General features: G+C 44.2%; 1 protein-coding gene across 4 annotated transcripts in view; it reads right to left on the bottom strand.

The window, feature by feature from the left end:
* LOC146811649 (serine/threonine-protein kinase SBK1-like) overlaps positions 1–16,390 on the bottom strand; it is a 29,672-nt gene extending 13,282 nt beyond the window's left edge. The window contains exons 1-2 of one of the 4 annotated variants that reach the window (XM_085618620.1): positions 15,119–15,737; positions 3,717–3,815 (exon numbers count right to left, since the gene is read on the bottom strand). The gene's annotated coding sequence lies outside the window, so the exon portion shown is untranslated. Of the gene's footprint in view, positions 1–3,716; positions 3,816–14,238; positions 14,601–15,118; positions 15,738–16,259 lie in introns of those variants that run through there. The other 3 variants (XM_085618621.1, XM_085618618.1, XM_085618619.1) reach the window with 3 other exon arrangements.
* Between the last annotated feature and the right edge of the window lie 3,931 nt (positions 16,391–20,321).

The following is a 20,321-nucleotide window of genomic DNA, read 5'->3' as shown; positions in this document are numbered from 1 at the left end:
CGGATACCGACTACAGCAGGTATTGCAGACAGTGCATGCGCGTGGACGCTAAAAATGGGTGCTCTACAATTGCAGTTTTGGGTGGCCTGAATCCAAGATGGCCAGAAAATCTCCAAGAATCTTGGACAAGCTGTTTTGGGCATTTAGATTGCAGCTGGTCGACCCGGTAGGCTTCAGTGGTGAGCGTAGCTTAATTTTGAATGACGACCTGAAAGTAATTTCTTTATTCCAAAGGAAGGTGCTACTATTTACCCGTTTCAAGCAGTCTAAACAATTTTGGGCACTAGTGCCATTTTAAGATTTATTTATTTTTAATCTGACCTGAAAAATAGCGTTGCAGTTGCATAGCATGCACATAGAACACTGAATAAATATTTCGGTTAAACAAATGAAGGTAAGTCGGTGTATTGAAGTATCTGGCATTACAATGATCTACTTTGAAATTATTATAAACTCTTAATTAAATAGGTTAAATTCACGTTTGTCCCCGGGTGGCCTGTGATGTAATGTAAAATGTTGCCCTGAAGAGGGGCCTCTGAATCTCCATTGTTATACACGGCATTGGGCTCGATGTGGGTGCACGGGGGAGGGGGGGCGAAGACATGCGCACACCACCTGTTGATGGAGGGGTGGGGTATCATGGCTGATGAGACTAGTTTCCACGTAACTCCAAACACACCTCTTCGGCCAACCTCCAATAACGGTCATAAAACAGGTGGCCCATCCACCCGCCGAGAAGAGAGACCTAGAAACGAATGTTTGACTCATTTTTTTAACAACGTGTTTATCTGTTCGTCTTCTAATACCAAACTAATATAACTTTGCAACTTTTCTTAAAGCAAGCATTAACATTAGCGTATAGCAGTGCAATAGAATATAGTTGCATACAATACACTGTTAAAAAAAAAAAGATTGGAAAAAAATCTACATTGGAACTAACTGGGATTGTGGGAAAGACGCCTATGCCGAAAAGCCTCGGTACACTCACGTGAATCCTCTGACCGCTTAACCGAGTGGAAGTATGAAATGTTAGCAATTGCCTGCTGTCTCCACCCAGTGGATCAAAATGATATTTCAATTTTAAATTACCAGAAATATCACGGTCCAGAATATATATATATATATATATATATATATATATATATATATATATATATATATATATATATATATATATTCACTGAAAAAACCATAGGTTTCAGGGGTGTTCTAGTTAGCTGGACTTTTCACTTCTACAAAACCATTGAAATTCCCCCGTTATAGTTAGTTCAGCTAACTATAACTCGCGCGCCCGCAATGCACTGCTGATGATGTCACATATTACATCACTCATGACATGGTCAGTGACATCACTCATGACACCTATGGTTTTTTCAGTGAATTTGAGGTTTTTTAATTGCTAATTCCTAACTATAACGTGCCTGAAACCTATGGTTTTTTCTGTGAATTTCAAAGGTTTTTTAAATGCTAATTTCTAACTATGCCTACAGAGATAGGACATGTGAAGAAAGAAGAAAAAATGCACAGAAAGAAAAAAAAGAAGAAGTGCAGAAAGAAGCAACAGAAGTCCTCAAAGACGAAGAAAAGTGCAGGAAGAAGGATAACGTGCAGAAAGAACAAAAAGAAGAGCAGAAAGAAGCCTTGTTGCAAAATCATCCTGTACCCTCAACTTTTTCAGACGGATACTGGTGGTAACCGAGTCTGACTAACCAGTCCTAGAGCCAGTGCTATGTTAAAAGACACTTAGAATACAGTGAAAACACCTACATACACTAGGGAACATTATGTGTTGGGGTCCCCCTGTGATTAGCATGACCTCCTCTGTAAGCCCCTAGTATATAATAGGGCAGGGGGATTAAAACTACCTCTTAAAACAGGCCACAGGGCGTTTTTGCACACGTTAACTCAGGCCCCGTCCCCTCCCTTCACCACTGTGTAAACACGCCCTGTGTCCGTTTTTAGTTGGGAGATTAAGTTCATTTGAATCCTGAGGGTCCCTAGGGTCCAACTAGCCCACTAGGTACCTCCAGTAAGTGCCACAGAGCTGCGTTGCAGAGAGGTGTAAAAAGTGGCTCGGCCTGGACCACCTCTCTGCAATGCAGCTCAGTGGCGCTTACTGGAAGCACTTGGTGGGTTAGTTAGCCCCCAGGGGCCCTCAGTATTGAAGGAAAATTATATCCCCAATTTAAAACGTGCCATAGTGCGTGTTTGCACACGTCACCTCAGGCCCCGTCCCCTCCCTTCACCACTGTGTAAACGCGCCCTGTGGCTGTTCTAAGTTGAGAGATTAAGTCCCCTTGAATCCTAAGGGTCCCTAGAGTCAAACTAGATCACTAGGTACCTCCAGTAAGCGCCACAGAGCTGCGTTGCAGAGAGGTGTAAAAAGGGGCTTGGCCTCAGAACACCTGTCTGCAGCGCAGCTCCCTGGTGCATACTGGAGATGCCTGTTGGGCTAGTTGGCCCTCAGGGACCCTCAGTATTGAAGAGGAATTAATTCCCCAACTTAAAACTCGCCAGGGGGCGCGTTTGCAGAGTGCTGCAAGGAGGGGGCGTGGCCTCCGGCACGATGCCAGTCTTTTATTTATTTTAATTTTTTAAGAAGGGGGGCTGTGTGGTTCCCCTTCTTATTCTAATTTATTGGCCCTGATGACCCCATCCCCCAGGGCCTGTCTACTAATTATATTTTTTTGACCCCAATCCCCAGGGCCGGCCACTGTTTTTTATTATTTTTAAAAAAATATATATTTATAGACACACCTAGGACATGCTGGACAAACCATACGTACCTATCACCATGACGATTTGCGTGATATTCATTAAAAGGCGACTATGCATACAATGAATCCACGTGGAATGTATTTACACCACTAGTGAAGCTCTGACATGTCTGATGCCCTACCGTGCCTAATCCCGGTAGACACCCTTGTCGTTTATTTATACAAACATGGGTAGCTATTGACGGGCACATTTAATACACATGCACACCAAGCCATTCAAAGGGGATTCGACAAAAATTCGACCAAAACTATGCAAGAAACCCCCCTCACGGTTAATAAAACACACATCCACTGCCGGATGTGTAATACTTTTTATTTTACTCTCTGGAAAGGGGACGAACATCACTTGAGAGTCACAGCGCGCTCCTGGCAGAGCCCAATGCTGTGTTACACCCACCATTGCCTGCTGAGTGCCACACACCTGTGTGTTGTATTCCACTAGCTAGTGCATATGCTATGACACTCTAGCCCATGTGCACTGTAACACCACCCCGTGAATATGTCATGCCACACTTTTCTTCGCACGGGTTATATTGCCCCATCTAACGTGCCTTCCTCGATGCCTATGTTATAACGCACAGTGCTATGCCATACATATTACAATCTGGGATCCATATCTTTGTCACAGTGCATATGCAACGTTACACTCCCCAGCACATATTTTATATTACAACTTTAGAGACTAGTTAGGTTACACAACACTGCCCTGTGCATATTACACTCCAAGGCGCATATCGCATAGCACGCGCTAGTGCCTGTGCTATCTCGCGCTCTCCAATGAATCTGTCATTGCGCACAATGTATTGCATATTATATTTCACACCCGGTTCATCTTATATCACACTTTTTGGTGCATAGTTTATACCATACACTATATCTAGTTTTCATTTTCAATCGTGCTCTCAGGACTATGTTCTATATAACAATGTGTTCACCTACCCTTTTCACGGGCATTACATTTTGCGATAGGGGGTGGAGGGTCAGGGGGTGTTTCTGCCAAGTTAGCCCCGAGTCACAGTCACAAACGTCCTCTTCTTCCTGAATAAAAGTGAGATTATGCTGCATACTTGTTCATATTTTAAGTAGTTAGCACAGACACACGTTTTAAAAACAATAAAGTTCCCAATACCCGCCTTCTCTGAACAGTTAGCTTGCTGCCCCATCCCCCTCCTCCCTATCCTCTGTTGTGTGAATCCATGGACTAGCCTCCTCCCTCCTGCCATGCATGGTCTGATGTGCTGCCACTGCCCTCAATTTAGTATGATGTACCAGTCCACTCCTCCTGCCCTCCATTGCCCAATTCTATGCCCCATCATTGACCGCCTGCTTAAACTCTGTGCTTAGCTTGCTGCCCCTATTCTCCTTCCCCCTGCCCTCCGATGTCTTTGTGCATGCCCCTGCTCCATCCTTTTTGCCCACCATGTTCCATGGACCTGCCACTCCTATCTACTCTGAGTGTTCTGTTGAGCTGCCACTCCCCTCCCACCTGCCTAGCATGGTCAGATGACTGTAACCTGTCCCTGCCACCTCCACCCTGCCTGTCCACATGCCATGCCCCTATCCTCTTCCTCCTGTCCTACATGGTCCATTGTACTGCCACACCCTTCTGCCCTCCCTGGTCTGTTGTGCTGCAACTGCTCCTCCTGCCTGCCCCGTGCGGTCTGTTGTGAGGCCCCTTCCCCTGAACTTTCTTGTCTGTGCACAGGTCCTGACCCTCCCTTCTATCCTCCATCGTCCTTTGTGCATGCCCCTGCACCCTCCTTCTTGCCCATCATAGCCATTGTGCTACCACTAACCCTCCCACTTGCCATGCATGGTCTTCTGTGCTGCCATGGCCCCTCCCACCTTCCCTGTGTGGTCAGTTAGCTGCCCCTGAACCCCTCCCACCTTCCTCCATGGTCTGTGTGTATGCCATCACAGTCTCAGTGTTGCTCTTCATGGTGTGTCTTGCTTCTAGTGCCCATCCCGCCTGACCTCCATGGCTATCTTGCTGCTCCTGCCCCCTTGCCCCCAGCCCTCTGTTTACATGTGCAGACCCCTACTCCCTCCCTCCCTCCTGGCTTGTATGTTCCATTGTAATGCCCCTGATCCATCCTTCCTGCCCTTTATGGTCTGTTATGCTGCAGCTTTCTCTCCTGTCTGTCCCTTATGGTCTTGCCTCTTGCCCCTCTGTTCTCTGTTGTCCATGTGCATGGTCCTGTCCCCTCCCTCTTGCTTTCTATGGATTGTTGTGCTGCACTCCCGTCCCGCATGCCCTGTGTGGTGTATTGTGCTGCTGCAAACCCTGATGCCTGCCCTGCAGGGTCAGTTTGGTGCACCTCTCCATGTCCCTCCTGTCCTCTGTTATCCAAGTCCATGTCCCTACCCCATTTCCTTCCATGATCCAATGTAGCATACTTGCGACCATTTTGAACTTGGTAAGAGGGAGATTTTGAAAAAAAACTGGGTTATTGATTTTCCCCTTTGAGTTACATTGAAAAAGAGGAGATTGTAGACAGGAGACAGATAGAATAAAGCCCATTTGAGCTTAAAAACATTGGACGTTTCCTGGCTGAATCGGGTCTGTTGCATGTATGGTTGTACTATAATTGCCTCTTCCTTCTGCCCACAATGGTCTATTACATTGCCACAGCCTCTCTTGCAAGTCCTGTATTGTTGGTTTGTTGCCCCTGCCCCCCTTTCCACTGCCCTTCATAGTCTGTTGTGCTGCCACGGCCCTTCCTGCCTGCTCAGTGTGGTTAAATTGTTGCCTTTGCACCCTCCTACCTGCCTTCAATTTTCAGAGTCCGTGCCCCTGGCCTCTGCCTCCCAACAGTATCCTAATGCACAACTAGATTGCTAACATTCTATATTTATTACAAAAGTGTGGAACGCCTGACGTCATCTTGATGTAATCAAAACTGTAATACCTAGAGCATTTCCTTTAGAAATTACATATATGAGAGGGTCTTATTGGCATCAAAATTATGGTTAGTGCTCTAAAAGACTAAAATAAGGACATATTTTCTGAGTTTTCAAATAGCGACAAAGCACTTTTAAATTATTTGTTACCTTTATGTTTTTTTATCCAGTTGACCACTTGATTAAATGTTACACTTAGGGGAGAGGATGTGGTGTTACTTCCAGAACTGCAGACTTTGCAACTGGGGAACCAGGTTGGAGTTTCTGCTTCAGCTCGACATTCTGTGATTCTGGTCAAATCACTTAGTCTCCCCATGTCTACAACCAAAATGAATTTGTTCTTGTGTGATGTAACCAATGCTCATGTAAAGCACTTCAATACCTGACAAGTCTGCACTATATAACACTGCAAAAACACAAAATAATAAGTGTTTTGCACACTTCTGTCATTGGGCTATATTTGGGCTACATCTGGGTGATTTTGGGCTACATTTGGGCTCTTTTGTCTCCGGTGGCCATCTTGGGAGATTTATTTGTTATGAAGTTTCCTAATTTCCTCAGTAGGAAATGCTTTCAGTTTTTTACTTTGATTCCATCATGAAGGTATTCAGATATGTCACACATTTGCCGTAAATTCTGAATGTTAGCACTCTAGTTGCTCATTAGATCACTGTAGTAAAACTACTGTTCACCATGGAAGTCTGCTCCTGGTATTAAAAGTGCATGTTTCAGTCTGCATGTCAGAATTTTTTTAGGAAATAGAAGAGGATTTGAGAAGTCACTCAAAATGTGCCCTCATTTGCTTTCTTCCGCATTAATCATAATTTCTATGGCAAAATGAACCCCCTCATTGTGTTCCTTTTTAAATTAAATGTTTTAAGTGTTACCAGTTTATTCCAATCAAGATGGCTTCAGGTGTGCCATACTTTTGTCATAATGAAGACAGTAAGCGCTCTAGTTGTTTTTAATAACACTCTGGGACATTCTGTCATTGGGCTATACTTGGGCTACATCTGGGTGATATTTGGGCTACATTTGGGCTCTTTTGTCTCTGGTGGCCATCTTGGCAGACTTATTTGTTATGAAGTTTCCTAATTTCCTCATTTACTGCAGTCTCCTCAGTAGGAAATACTTTCAGTTTTTTACTTTGATTCCAAAGGCATTCAGATGTGTCACACATTTGCCATAAATTCAGAATGTTAGCACTCTTTTTGCTCATTAGATCACTGTAGTAAAGCTACTGCTCACCAGGGAAGTCTGCTGCTGGTATTCAAGGTGCATGTTTCAGTCTGCATGTCAGAATTTTTTAATGAAATAGAAGAGGATTTGAGAAGGCACTCAAAATGTGCCCTCATTTTTCTTTCTGCAGCACTAATCATACATTTTATGGAAAAATGAACCCCCTCATTTTGTTCCTTTTTAAATTAAATGTTTTAAGAGTTACCACTTTAATCCAAGCAAGATGGCTTCAGGTGTGCCATACGTTTATCATAAGTAGGACTGTTAGCGCTCTAGTTGTTCTTTGGAACACTCTGGGAAGCTGCAGTAGAACACAAAGGAATCAACTGACAGTCTCTGCCCTTGTTGGATGTACATGTTTTACTGAGAATGTCAGACTTCATTCTCACATGACTGAGAAAGATAATGTGAATTTACAGAAAATAAGCTCTCAGTTTAGCTTATAGATCACCTTCCAAACCTCTGTGGGAGAAGCATGAGAAAATATTTTTCTCTCAATCATGATATCCCAGCAGAAGGCTTTTTCACATGGTGAAATCACCTTAGAACATACCACAATTCCTAAAATGAGTATGGTACCATCAACAAATGATTTATAATGTAACTAAAGTCTTAAAACCTTCTATTAACTGCAATGCTTTTTAATGAGGTGCTATCATGTATATTGGTCCCAAGATGGCTGCCAACACTTCTTGGATGAAGTGCTGACAGCCAATCAGATCTCAGGATGAGATGTGTGGTTAGGCTCCGCCCACATATATATATGATTTTACTTTTGATTTTCTAAGGAACTACTGAACAGATTGACACCAGACCTGCAAAAGGCACATCCCTGACCTGAGGACTACCTCTCTGCCAAATTTCAAATAATTCTGTTCAGCCGTTCGGGCTGTACCTTGGACTAAAGGTCCCTATGGGAAATTGCATGGGGAAAACGTGTTTTGGGACCCCCCTTTTTTCTCAGCCCCCGCTTGACGAATCCCCCCGAGACTTTCAGGGTAGGAGCGGAGCGCCCCACCTATTTTGAAAATTTCGCGAGGATTCGTCAACCGGCGCCAAAGTTATTCCAAATAGAATGTTGGGGATTTCCTATGGAAACACGGTCCTAACTATAACTATCTACTGGCGACCGCCAGTAGATAATATATATATATATATATATTCACTTAAAAAACCATAGGTTTCACACATGTTATAGTTAGCTGGACATTTCACTGGACATTTCACTCGTAAAAAACCATTGAAATTCCCCTGTTATAGTTAGTTCAGATAACTATAACTCACGCGACCGCAATCCACTGCTGATGACGTCACATATTACATCACTCATGACATGGTCAGTGACATCACTCATGACATCACTGATGACATCATCCTTGTGATAGAGTGGCGGTCGCGCGAGTTATAGTTATCTGAACTAACTATAACGGGGGAATATCAATGGTTTTTTACGAGTGAAATGTCCAGCTAACTATAACATGTGTGAAACCTATGGTTTTTTAAGTGAATTTGCAAGGTTTTTTAAATGCTAATTCCTAACTATAACGTGTGTGAAACCTATGGATTTTTAAGTGAATTTGTAAGGTTTTTTAAATGCTAATTTATGTATGTATTATATTTTTTATATATTTATTTTACAATAAACTACCTATGTATATAGTTATAGATTGACTGTATCCTGTAAAATGGAATAGCTCAGCTCTTTTTTTTTTTAATTTGGATGAAGTTGAACAGCATACTTAATATCTTCTATAAACTTATAAACAGTTTAAAATGTTTTTTTTAAGGTTTTTTCATGGTGCGCCCACCGTGCGCGCAAGGTGCGCGCACCCCGCGATTTAAAAAAAAAACAAAAGGCTAGGGACAAAGGCTAGGGGGTCAGGAACTCTCTACCCTGCCCCCTTTTCACGTTCTCCACCTTTCTTTTTCACTGTCACACACAAAATGGTGGCCGACACTTCCTGATTTTGCCCGATTCGAATGTTGACTGACATGTAACCACCAATCAGAATTACGCTCGCGCAAGTTAAGGTGTGCGCACCGTGCGCGCTTATAGATAGTTATGTACTTTTAACTGCAATTTTCTCAGGAACTACTGAACAGATCGACACCATATATCCAAAAGGCACATGCCTGACCTGAGGACTACCTCTTTGCCAAATTTCAATTAATTCTGTTCAGCCGTTCGGGCTGTACCTTCGACTAAAGGTCCTATGGGAAAATGCTATGGGAAAGCGCGTTTTGGGACCCCCCTTTTTTCTCAGCCCCCGCTTGACAAATCACCCTGAGACTTTCAGGGTAGGAGCTGAGCGGAGCGCCCCATTAGTTTTGAAAATTTCGCGAGGATTCGTCAACCGGCGCCAAAATTATTAAAAATAGAATTTTCAGATTTCCTGTGGAAACTCGGTCCCAACTATAACTATCTACTGGCGACCGCCAGTAGATAATATGCATACATATACATGGTATGTACATGAAAGTTTGAAAAAATCTAATACAAGCAAAGCTAAAAAGCCACCTAATTACAAACAGAATTGCTTTTACTTAAACGAGGGCGCGACCTATTGCATTTTCAATGTTCAGATGTGTCACACATTTTCCATAAATTCTGAATGGTAGCACTCTAGTTGCTCATTAGATCACTGTAGTAAAGCTACTGCTCACCAGGGAAGTCTGCTGCTGGTATTGAAAGTGCATGTTTCAGTCTGCATGTCAGAAATTTTTAATGAAATAGAAGAGGATTTGAGAAGTCACTCAAAATGTGCCCTAATTTTTCTTTTTTCCTCACTAATCATAATTTCTATGGCAAAATGAACCTCCTCATTGTGTTCCTTTTAAATTAAACTACTCACTCTCTACTACTCACTCGCTACTACTTTCTACTACTCACTCTCTGCTACTCACTCTCTGCTACTCACTCTCTGCTACTCCACTAATCACTCTCTACTAATCACTCTACTACTCTCTACTACTCCCTCTCTACTACTCCCTCTCTGCTACTCCCTCTCTGCTACTCCCTCTCTGCTACTCCCTCTCTGCTACTCCCTCTCTGCTACTCACTCTCTGCTACTCACTCTCTGCTACTCCACTAATCACTCTCTACTAATCACTCTCTACTAATCACTCTACTACTCTCTACTACTCCCTCTCTGCTACTCCCTCTCTGCTACTCCCTCTCTGCTACTCCCTCTCTGCTACTCACTCTCTGCTACTCACTCTCTGCTACTCACTCTCTGCTACTCACTCTCTGCTACTCACTCTCTGCTACTCACTCTCCGCTACTCACTCTCCGCTACTCACTCTCTAATACTCACTCTCTAATACTCACTCTCTAATACTCACTCTCTAATACTCACTCTCTAATACTCACTCTCTAATACTCTCTAATACTCCCTCTCTACTACTCTCTACTACTCCCTCTCTACTACTGTCTACCACTCTCTACTTCTCACTCTACTACTCACTCTCTGCTACTCTCTCTACTACTCTCTATTACTCATCCTCTACTCTCTACCTCTCTACCTTTCTCTACCTCTCTCTCTCTACTATTCTCTACCTCTACCTCTCTCTACACGCACACATATGCACATATATGCATTTAAATATATGTATGTGTATATATTCAGTGAAAAAACCATAGGTTTCACACATGCTATAGTTAGCTGGAGAATTTACTCATAAAAAACCAATGAAATTCCCCCGTTATAGTTAGTGCAGGCAACTATAACTCACGCGACCGCAATCCTCTGCCGATGCCAATACTGTATTTAGACACTTATTTGCCCATGTCTTCTTCCATTAAATTTTAGCTATACATATATTACAAATATTTTTTTTCATAAAGACACATATGTCATCAGCAGAGGATTGCGGTCGCGTGAGTTATAGTTGCCTGCAATAACTATAACGGGGGAATTTCATTGGTTTTTTTATGAGTAAAATCTCCAGATAACTATAGAATGTGTGAAACCTATGGTTTATTCAGTGAATTTGTACGGTTTTTTAAATGCTATGTTACTTTACGCCGTTCGTGGAGTGCGCGCCCACTTAACGCAGTTCGTTCCGTGCGCGCACGGTGCGCTTCGCGCACCGTGCGTGCACAGTGAGCATGCGGTGCGCTTCGCGCACCCACTTTACACAGTTAGTGCCGTGCACGCATGAGGGCGAGACCTATTGCATTTTCAATGCTTGTTTACTTTGGTTCCATCAAGAAGGCATTCAGATGTGACACATTTGCCATAAATTCTGAATGGTAGCACTCTAGTTCCTCATTAGATCACTGCAGTAAAGCTACTGCTCACCAGGGAATTCTGCTGCTGGTATTCAAAGTGCATGTTTCAGTCTGCATGTCAGAACTTTTTAATGAAATAGAAGAGGATTTGAGAAGTCAAAATGTGCCCTAATTTTTCTTTCTGCAGCACTAATCATAATTTCTATGGCAAAATGAACCCCCTCATTTTGTTCCTTTGCAAATTAAATGTTTTAAGTGTTACCACTTTATTCCAATCAAGATGGCTTCAGGTGTGCCATACTTTTGTCATAAGTAAGACTGTTCGCGCTCTAGTTGTTCTTTAAAACACTCTGGGATTTCTGTCATTGGGCTATACTTGGGCTACATCTCGGTGATATTTGTGCTACATTTGGGCTCTTTTGTCTCAGGTGGCCATCTTGGGAGACTTGTTATGAAGTTTCCTAATTTCCTCATTTACTACAGTCTCCTCAGTAGGCATACTGTCAGTTTTTTACTTTGATTCAATGAAGAAGGCATTCAGATGTGTCATACATTTGCCATAAATTCAGAATGTTAGCACTCTAGTTGCTCATTAGATCACTGTAGTAAAGCTACTGCTCACCTGGGAAGTCTGCTGCTGGTATTGAAAGTGCATGTTTCAGTCTGCATGTCAGAATTCTTTAATGAAATAGAAGAGGATTTGAGAAGTCACTCAAAATGTGTCCTAATTTTTCTTTCTGCAGCACTGATCATACATTCTATGGCAAAATGAACCCTCTCATTTTGTTCCTTTTTAAATTAAATGTTTTAAGAGTTACCACTTTATTCCAATCAAGATGGCTTGAGGTGTGCCATACGTTTATCATAAGTAGGAGTGGTAGCACTCTAGTTGTTCTTTGGAACACTCTGGGAAGCTGCAGTAGAACACAAAGGAATCAACTGACAGTCTCTGCCCTTGTTGGATGTACATGTTTTACTGAGAATGTCAGACTTCATTCTCACATGACTGAGAAAGATAATGTGAATTTACAGAAAATATGCTCTCAGTTTAGCTTATAGATCACCTTCCAAACCTCTGTGGGAAAAGCATGTGAAAATAGTTCTCTCTCAAACATGATTCATGATATCCCAGCAGAAGGCTTTTTCACATGGTAAAATCACCTTAGAACACACCACAATTCCTAAAATGAGTATGCTACCATCAACAAATGATTTATAATGTAACTAAAGTCTTAAAACCTTCTATTAACTGCAATGCTTTTTAATGAGGTGCTATCATGTATATTAGTCCCAAGATGGCTGCCAACACTTCTTGGATGAAGTGCTGACAGCCAATCAGATCTCACAATGAGATGTGTGGTTAGGCTCCGCCCAGATATATATATGATTTTACTTTTGATCTTCTCAGGAACTACTGAACGGATTTACACCATATATGCAAAAGGCACATGCCTGACCTGAGGACTACCTCTTTGCTAAATTTCAAGTAATTCTGTTCAGCCGTTCGGGCTGTACCTTCGACTAAAGGTCCTATGGGAAAATGCATGGGGAAAACGCGTTTTGGGACCCCCCTTTTTTCTCAGCCCCCGCTTGACGAATCACCCCGAGACTTTCAGGGTAGGAGCGGAGCGCCCCATTAGTTTTGAAAATTTCACGAAGATAAGTCAACCGGCGCTAAAGTTATTCAAAATAGAATTTTCAGATTTCCTATGGGAACTCGGTCCTAACTATAACTATCTACTGGCGACCGCCAGTAGATATATATATATATATGCACTGGCCTGCGAAGCCAAAAGGCCTGACTTTAAAACGTTATCGCGTGGAGAGATCATTTTCGCTTGCAGCCAGACACAGGGGCTTATTTACAAGCCAGCTGCGCAGCCGGTGTGTCACTTTTAATATGGGGAAAAGTGACAAACTGACAGCGCAAGGGGCTTGTAAATAAGGCCCTATGGGGCAGATTTACAAGCCCTTTGCGCAACATTTGCGTCACTTTTCCCATGTTAAAAGTGATGCAAGGGGGCTTGTAAATCTGCCCCTAAGTGTAGGTATTTTGGTGGCACACTCCAAAACGCCCAATGGAACTTAGGGGCTTATTTAGAAGCCCCTTGCGCCACTTTTGCGTCATTTTTTAATATGGGAATAGTCAAGTATGGGTGGCGCAAGGGGCTTGTAAATAAGCCCTTTAATGTGGAGAACAGCAGATATCGCACAGTCCACTACCTAAATGCCATGCACGGGATATCCCAACCCACAATGCCCAATGTGCACGTCCCGAACCTGCATCTAGAATTCCAAACTAAAGCATTAGTGCCTGGTTATGCAGAGGTCACCACCCTGGCAGCAGGGCTTGGTATCAAATGATGTTACCAAAAGGTCCCCAGTGTTTCCTTCTCACACACGCTCGAATTTACTGGAAATTACCTTCTCGGTGCCCAGTTCAGGATTTTTTAAAAGATGTTTGTTTAAAGTGTGCACCACATATCCCCACAGACTCATTACCCAACCCTCGGCAATCAGCTCTGGAACCAGACATGCAACGAACACTTCCAATAATTTCTTAATTTGTGCCGGTGGTTGTAGAGCCGGGCCTTAATTTACATCGTCAAGCTTTTCCCCCAGAGAAAGAGATGGAAAGTCAAAAAGGAGAAATAACGAGGTAGAGAAAAAAAAGATAGGAAACGGTGACTGGCACCCCGGTGTCGGGCAAACACCGGCGCTGGGCTCCTTCGAGAAACGTTAGGCCCCTGGGATGATGTATTTATTTGCACAACATTGAGCCCTTGGCCCCACTGCTTGCACGCCAGCTTTTATCGTTTTTCCCATATTAAAAGTGACGCATGGCAGCGCAAGTGGCTTGTACATATGCCCATGAATGTTTTTGAATGGCCTAGTATGATAGTTTATTTTGTTCTCATGGATAGAAAACGACAGTAAAATGTACGCAGCAAAAAAAAATAGATGACTAAAGATGTAAAATAAATACAGTTTCTTTTTATTCTTGTACTCGAGCCCTGCTACTCCATTTTGTTTAAGGGACTACGCACACCAGAATGCGATGGGAAAAAACTGTACTAATGACCTACTTACGCCTGGGTTGGTGAAAATCGAGAACTCAGTTGCTTCATTCAGATACGGTACGAACCCGTGCAGGCGCTGCTGAAGCTTGGGGTGATCCCGTAGACGATGGTGCCCGTTGCTGGAAGTAGCGACAACGTAGAGGCGTCTCTACACTTCCTGCCAAGCACGGCCAGGGGGAGGCATTACATGCTCAAGTTTCCTGGGTCCACACCGGAGGGTCTCATCCAGTCCGTATGTTTTTCTTTACGCTTGTTTTCCCTATAGTGTTATTACATCAGTACTACAAGTTCCAGAATGCAAAGCAAATTTAAGTACACGCGGCGAGTGACTCGTAACTCGCTTTCTCAGCGGAAATGAATTCACCTGGGAAAACAGCCTGAAAAGTAGGGGAACTCTACTAGGGACCAAGGTGGCTTTGGCTCTGCACGCAATACCTATATCGACCTCAGGAGGGCGAACATATTAATTCGAGAACCGCCGAAATTGCTGAACGGACGATACTGAGGTGAAAGCTCCGGTTCACAGCGGTTTTATCGGATGACCGCTTCATAAAATGTAGCATCACATGGGGCATGTCAACTTGGCATCACGAGCCAACATGGCGTGATTAGGCAGTATCGAACAGCTGATGTCCCCTTACAAGACACTGAGACATTCTCAGCAAGCTACTGTAAAGGTTCGGGGGAAAATGCTAGAACTGCGTACACTATATCAGTTTTTATTAGCACACTAGTTTACCCGCAAAAAAAGTTAAAATTAAGAAGTCGGAGGTTTCGGAAACTTTTTCAAGAATTTTAAGAAACAGCACTGTTACAGCAAAACCTTTTAAAGCAGAACTTTTTTGGGGGAAAAAAATCTATAAGTGACATAGTCCAGAGAGCAAACTCACCTGGTGGAGAATCTTCTAGAAGGGAAAACAAATCCGAACGAGCGCCTTCCAGAATGGGCCCCCGCCGGATAGGAGAGCGGCTAGAAAGAGCTCCTTCCGGCGGAGAAGGTAAGCGCACCTAGCTGCGCAGTGAGTAGGGCGGCTTTATGCCTGTAGCACAGGGGCCTGCAGTCTATGCGTCGCCTGTCTCCGCAGGGTGCATGGGACGGGTTGCATAACATACGGGAGAGGGCTGCCCCCTTCAGCGGCGCTGAACCGAACCATTGCGTGAGGGGTTAATGGTGATGAGGCGCTAAAGAGCATCTTTCAGCAATCTCCGATCATTAGCTATCAGCAGGTGGTGAAACCGGTCGACGCCCCCCTTCTCACTGGGGCCGTCCACACCTTTAAAAAGTTTAGCGACTACACATAACTTCGACTAGTTATTGTGTTTATTGTACGCTTTTTGACTTGCCACTACCCCGAAATAGTTAGCTTGTGTTCAGGCTGAGTTTAAACCACGCACGCGATAAAGTCGTCAACCTTTTACCGCAACCCAGTGGTGATTCAGCTCTTTACATGATGTGTCGTCCCCGTTGTCGCCAGGCAGGTCTGCGACCACCACTGCGCAAAATGGTATCGCTAAAAAGCTGGGACTGTCTCTATGCATCGTTACATTCAATACGAAGCTGCAGTGCTGCTCCCAGTGGACTGCAGAGAAGCACACTGACTGGCACGCAGTCATCGAACCCGCGCTTAATTTCAGCCGGTGGGGGGCGGCACTTATTTTACACATCAGACACTTGCATAAGGGGATAACTGCCACAAAGTGAGAATGGTGGAACCTAAAATAGTTAGATGAAGGGTACGTGAGTGTCAGGTAATGGATTCATGACAGATTAAGTGGGCTACAACAGGGGCGTAACAAAGGCAGACTGTCGTCGGGTAATGGTTTAGAGGCGTTAATATTCGGGGCGCCGACGTTCAATTGAGTTGGCTATGGGCATCTGAGCAGAGCTTTGAGCACCTCACAAATTAAGCACAACTTCTAACCATAAACTGTATCCCTGCACTCAATAAAGATGGAGTCGGGAGTTTTTGGTAAATTCTTCCTGTTTGTCTTTGCAAACGATATAGAACACATACACCACAGCGGCCTCACCCTGTCGTGCTTCAGTCGCGGTGCTAGCCTTGAGTCGGGGTGAAGCGCAGCTGCCGCGATCTTTCATAAGTGTGACGCCTTCAGTCCGTGCTGGCGTTTTACCCAACAGCTGCTTGCATTCTGGGACTTGGAGTTTCTATTCTATTGTTGCAAGTAGAGGCCCAAAAATGGCAGCATGCAAAGTGCTGTTGTGTTAAAAACCAGAAGTGCCTGAAGTTAAACGCTCGGTCGAGGCAGGGAGAAACTTTCAGAAGTCGGTGAGGGATCATGGGAGCCGAATTCATAAATGTTTTGGTGGGGTCTGGGTCACGTGACTCAAATCTGAATATACATTGGGATGAATTGCCGGTAGGGCCTAAGTGTGTGGCAGGCTCACCCACTTGTGAACTGTAAGGAATTGACAAAGCTGCTCATTTTAGTGACTGATATCTGCTTCTACCCCCCTCTGCCCACAGAACTCACATACACTGCCCTCCACGTCACTTCCGTTAATCAGTGGTGGAAGGAAATTCTGATCCTGCTCAGTCGCTCTGTCAGGCTATTGTCCAGGCCTCTGAGGTGGGTTGAAGGTAGAGACAGATGGTCTTACTGAATCTAAAGGCCCACATAAGCGCTGCTGACCCCTAGAGCATGTAGTGGCCCCTCACACTGCCATCTAGCGGCAGCGACAGTGTTGTTCAGTGTCATTCCTAGGCGACGCACCTGCACTACAGGACTGAAATGTTCAAGAGTCCCGACACCTAGGGCCTCATGTAGGTAGCCAAATACCGGTCGGTAACGGCCGATTTTCGGTAATTTTACCGTTACCGACCGGTATTTAGGCCATTGGTATGTAGGGGGACAAATTTTGCTTTCGGAATTTACCGAATCGGTAAAATTACCGAATCGGTAAAAATACCGAATCGGTAATGTTACCGACTCGGTAACTTTTCCGAATCGGTAATTTTACCGATTCGGTAAATTCCGAAAGCAAAATCGAGATGTAGGGGGAGTGTGTGTGTGTGTTTAAGAGTCGGTATTTACCACCAACTTATAGTTGGTGGTAAATAATGAATGTATGTGTAAATGCATTTTTACGCACGTAGCAGTGTGCAATGTGGCATACATACATGCCCTTAGGGCATGTATGTGTGCCACATGTGCACACATGGCCGAATCAGGGGTGCAACAGGGTGTCAATGTGACACCCTGCCACCCTTGTATGTGTTCCCCCCATTACCGAATCGGTATTTACCGATTCGGTAATGAGGCATACCTTCCCATCAATGGGAAGGTATGCCTCATTACCGAATCGGTAAATACCGATTCGGTAATTACCGACTAGTAACGATTCGGTAAAAAATACCGACTCATTACCTACATACAAGTTACCACTTCTAAAATACCGATTCGGTATCGTTCGGTATTTTAGAAGTGGTAACTGGTATGCTACCTACATGAGGCCCCTAGTGCTTTAAGTGGGCCAGGTCTCACCGGTGCTGAGCACCGGCAGGTTTTTAAAGGGGACCTCGAAACGTGTCTCTATCGGACTCTGTTTTGTGCCCTGGCACAGGCGGCCCGTTTTTCCCCCCGACTGCCGTGACAGCAGGCACATCGATGTGCGTGTACTCACACTGCTCACTTCTCACTAGTGGAGAAGTTATGGCATGACGTCATGCCAGGTGAGCCTTGTAGGGGAAGGAAAATCCTTTTAAGAGAGTCATTTTCTTTCTGGATTTCCCTTCTCCGTTTGACACTCAAGAGCAGTCACATTGTGTTGATGTCTCCAGGGCTTTACATCTTTACATGGAAGCTTTTTCAATATTATATACAAGCCATAGTTTCTGCTTATTTATCTTATGCAACTAACTACCATTGACAAAGCCAATAATCCTGGCTTGTAGGTATGGTGATACTTGTTGTATCATATATCTGGATGGAATGACAGAAACAGCAAAATACAAGTCGGGCGGCACACTATGGTAAGCACAGATTTTAGGCTTACGTGTTTGTAAGCCACGCCCTTACTTAAATTGGCCACGCCCCTTTGCGAGACCCCCTCGTTTTTTCATCTCCCTTAAAGCCCTGAGCGTGACCCCCTGTACTGACTTGTCCTATCTCTCGTTGTTGCCACTCGACGGATTGCTCTGGCTTCTATAGCCCCTTACAGTGGGATCCCTGAGGGGAGCTGGCGCCATGAACAGCGAGGAAGGGTCCAACCTTCACAAGGGCCACAGGAATACACCCTGGAAGTCCTAGACTGCTGGAACCCAGTCCCTGTGGGAAAGGAGGGAGTTGAGCTTCAGCGTGAATAAACACACACAAGGCCATCTGTGTCTCCCTGGAGCTGCACTGACTCAGGGGAAATTCCACATCCCAGTCTGTCTTGAAACAAGCAACCTCTCTGACATCAACCAACTCAACTCCTTGTCTATAAGGAATCCATGTAGCTCCACGTAGGAGTCAAGTGTTCCCAGGCCTTCCTGGGGACAGGACATGAAACCTCGAGAGTTAAGGTCAGAAAAAATAGTGCACGCCCAGGAGTGAATGAAAACCACCACCGGTACCAGCATTTTGGTGAATGCGTGAGTTGCTGAGTAAAGACCAAACAGTAGGACTCAGTGCTGATGATGATACTTTGGAAGAGCAAAGCAGAGAAATCTCTGATGTTGGGCTCTCACCAGGATGTGAAAGAATGCACAAAGAAGGTTAGGCAGGCCCACAAAGTATTCTGCTCTTCCCAGTAGAGTGTTGTAATGCAAAGCCTCCATTGTGAGCTAGAATGCATCTACCTATTGACCCTCTTCAGCTCTATGGGGGCCCTGAACCCCTACGAACAAGGAGTATGATGGAATGTAAACCTGAAAGATACTCGTAAGCAAGGCATGTCATTTGTAATAATCTGGTGTCTGCTGGCAACAAGCGGAGCGTGCCTATCCAGAGATATGCTGTCAAACTTTCAGAAATTTAGGATAAGAAAAGCAGCTCCATTCTGCATTGACTGCACCTGACCCATCTTGCATCTGGGTAGTTCCACTGTCCACCACCTGAATATCATCAAAAGTGATCTCCGCACTGTTTCGATCCAGCGGACTATTCAGTCGCGCCTGGCTGCAAGTCGAGATACTTTGAGATTCCTGCATCTAAAACTCGAAGTAGAATATTATATAACAGCTTGCTGAGTACAACTGCCTGTAAAGACACTAAGTTAGTTCTACTCTGCACACCACCTCAAGCCATGCAACTCAACCACAGCAGAGAATGCGTCCTGAGAAGCTTCTTCAGGGCAGATGCAGCTGTTGCAGGTAAAGTGCGTTCTCGGAGGAAGGCAATGAGGTCACTTATAGATACAAAGTGAGAGGTCACCAGGAGGGCTGCTCAGAGGGGATATGTGGCGTTACATCAGTCTTCACACCGCAATACCTTTACAACGCAGACATTACAATGCAAGTCATTACAATTACTTGCATTGAACTTAGGAATAGTCTGATATACTATTCCAACTCCAGCCTACGTAACAGTAGGGAAGGTGTTGGAATAGTAAATAATTATTCCTTAGTGTATGGCGCCATCCAGCGCAAGTCGTTGTAACGCCTGCATTGTAAAGTTATTGCGGTGTGAAGACCGCAATGTACCGGCTGTCTCCCGCTCAGAGGTACAGCTGACAAAGTTCTGTGGATTCAGAAAAGCAATCTGCTAGAGCCTCGGAAAACTAGTCAAAAGAAAATAGCATGGCAATCTTGTCATTTAATAATAAACATCGAGAAATTCGTAAAATAGCACAAGACATCGGCATCTAACTAGAAGTACAGTGATTGAGTGCTTGGGAATACCCCTGTGATGAGTGACAGTAAACGACCTCATACAGGGACAAAAAGACACGGAGTAGGTAAAACCCTTTGATACATCAGGTCACTAAAAGCCATCTGGAAATGGTAAAGTGTTTGAAGAAAAGAGCTGGCATCAGGGCAGTGTGGGGCACTCAGTTTAGAAATAAGTTATGATTTTGAAAACGCCTGCTGCAGAGTTACTTGTGTGCCCACCAGTTTTCAGGCTGCAATAAAAATGTCAAGGTAACTCTGG

Source organism: Triturus cristatus, chromosome 7 (genome assembly GCF_964204655.1).
Source record: "Triturus cristatus chromosome 7, aTriCri1.1, whole genome shotgun sequence".
NCBI lineage: Eukaryota > Metazoa > Chordata > Amphibia > Caudata > Salamandridae > Triturus > Triturus cristatus.
Note: the sequence above shows the minus strand (reverse complement) of the source record. Positions and strands in the feature narration are given on the sequence as shown.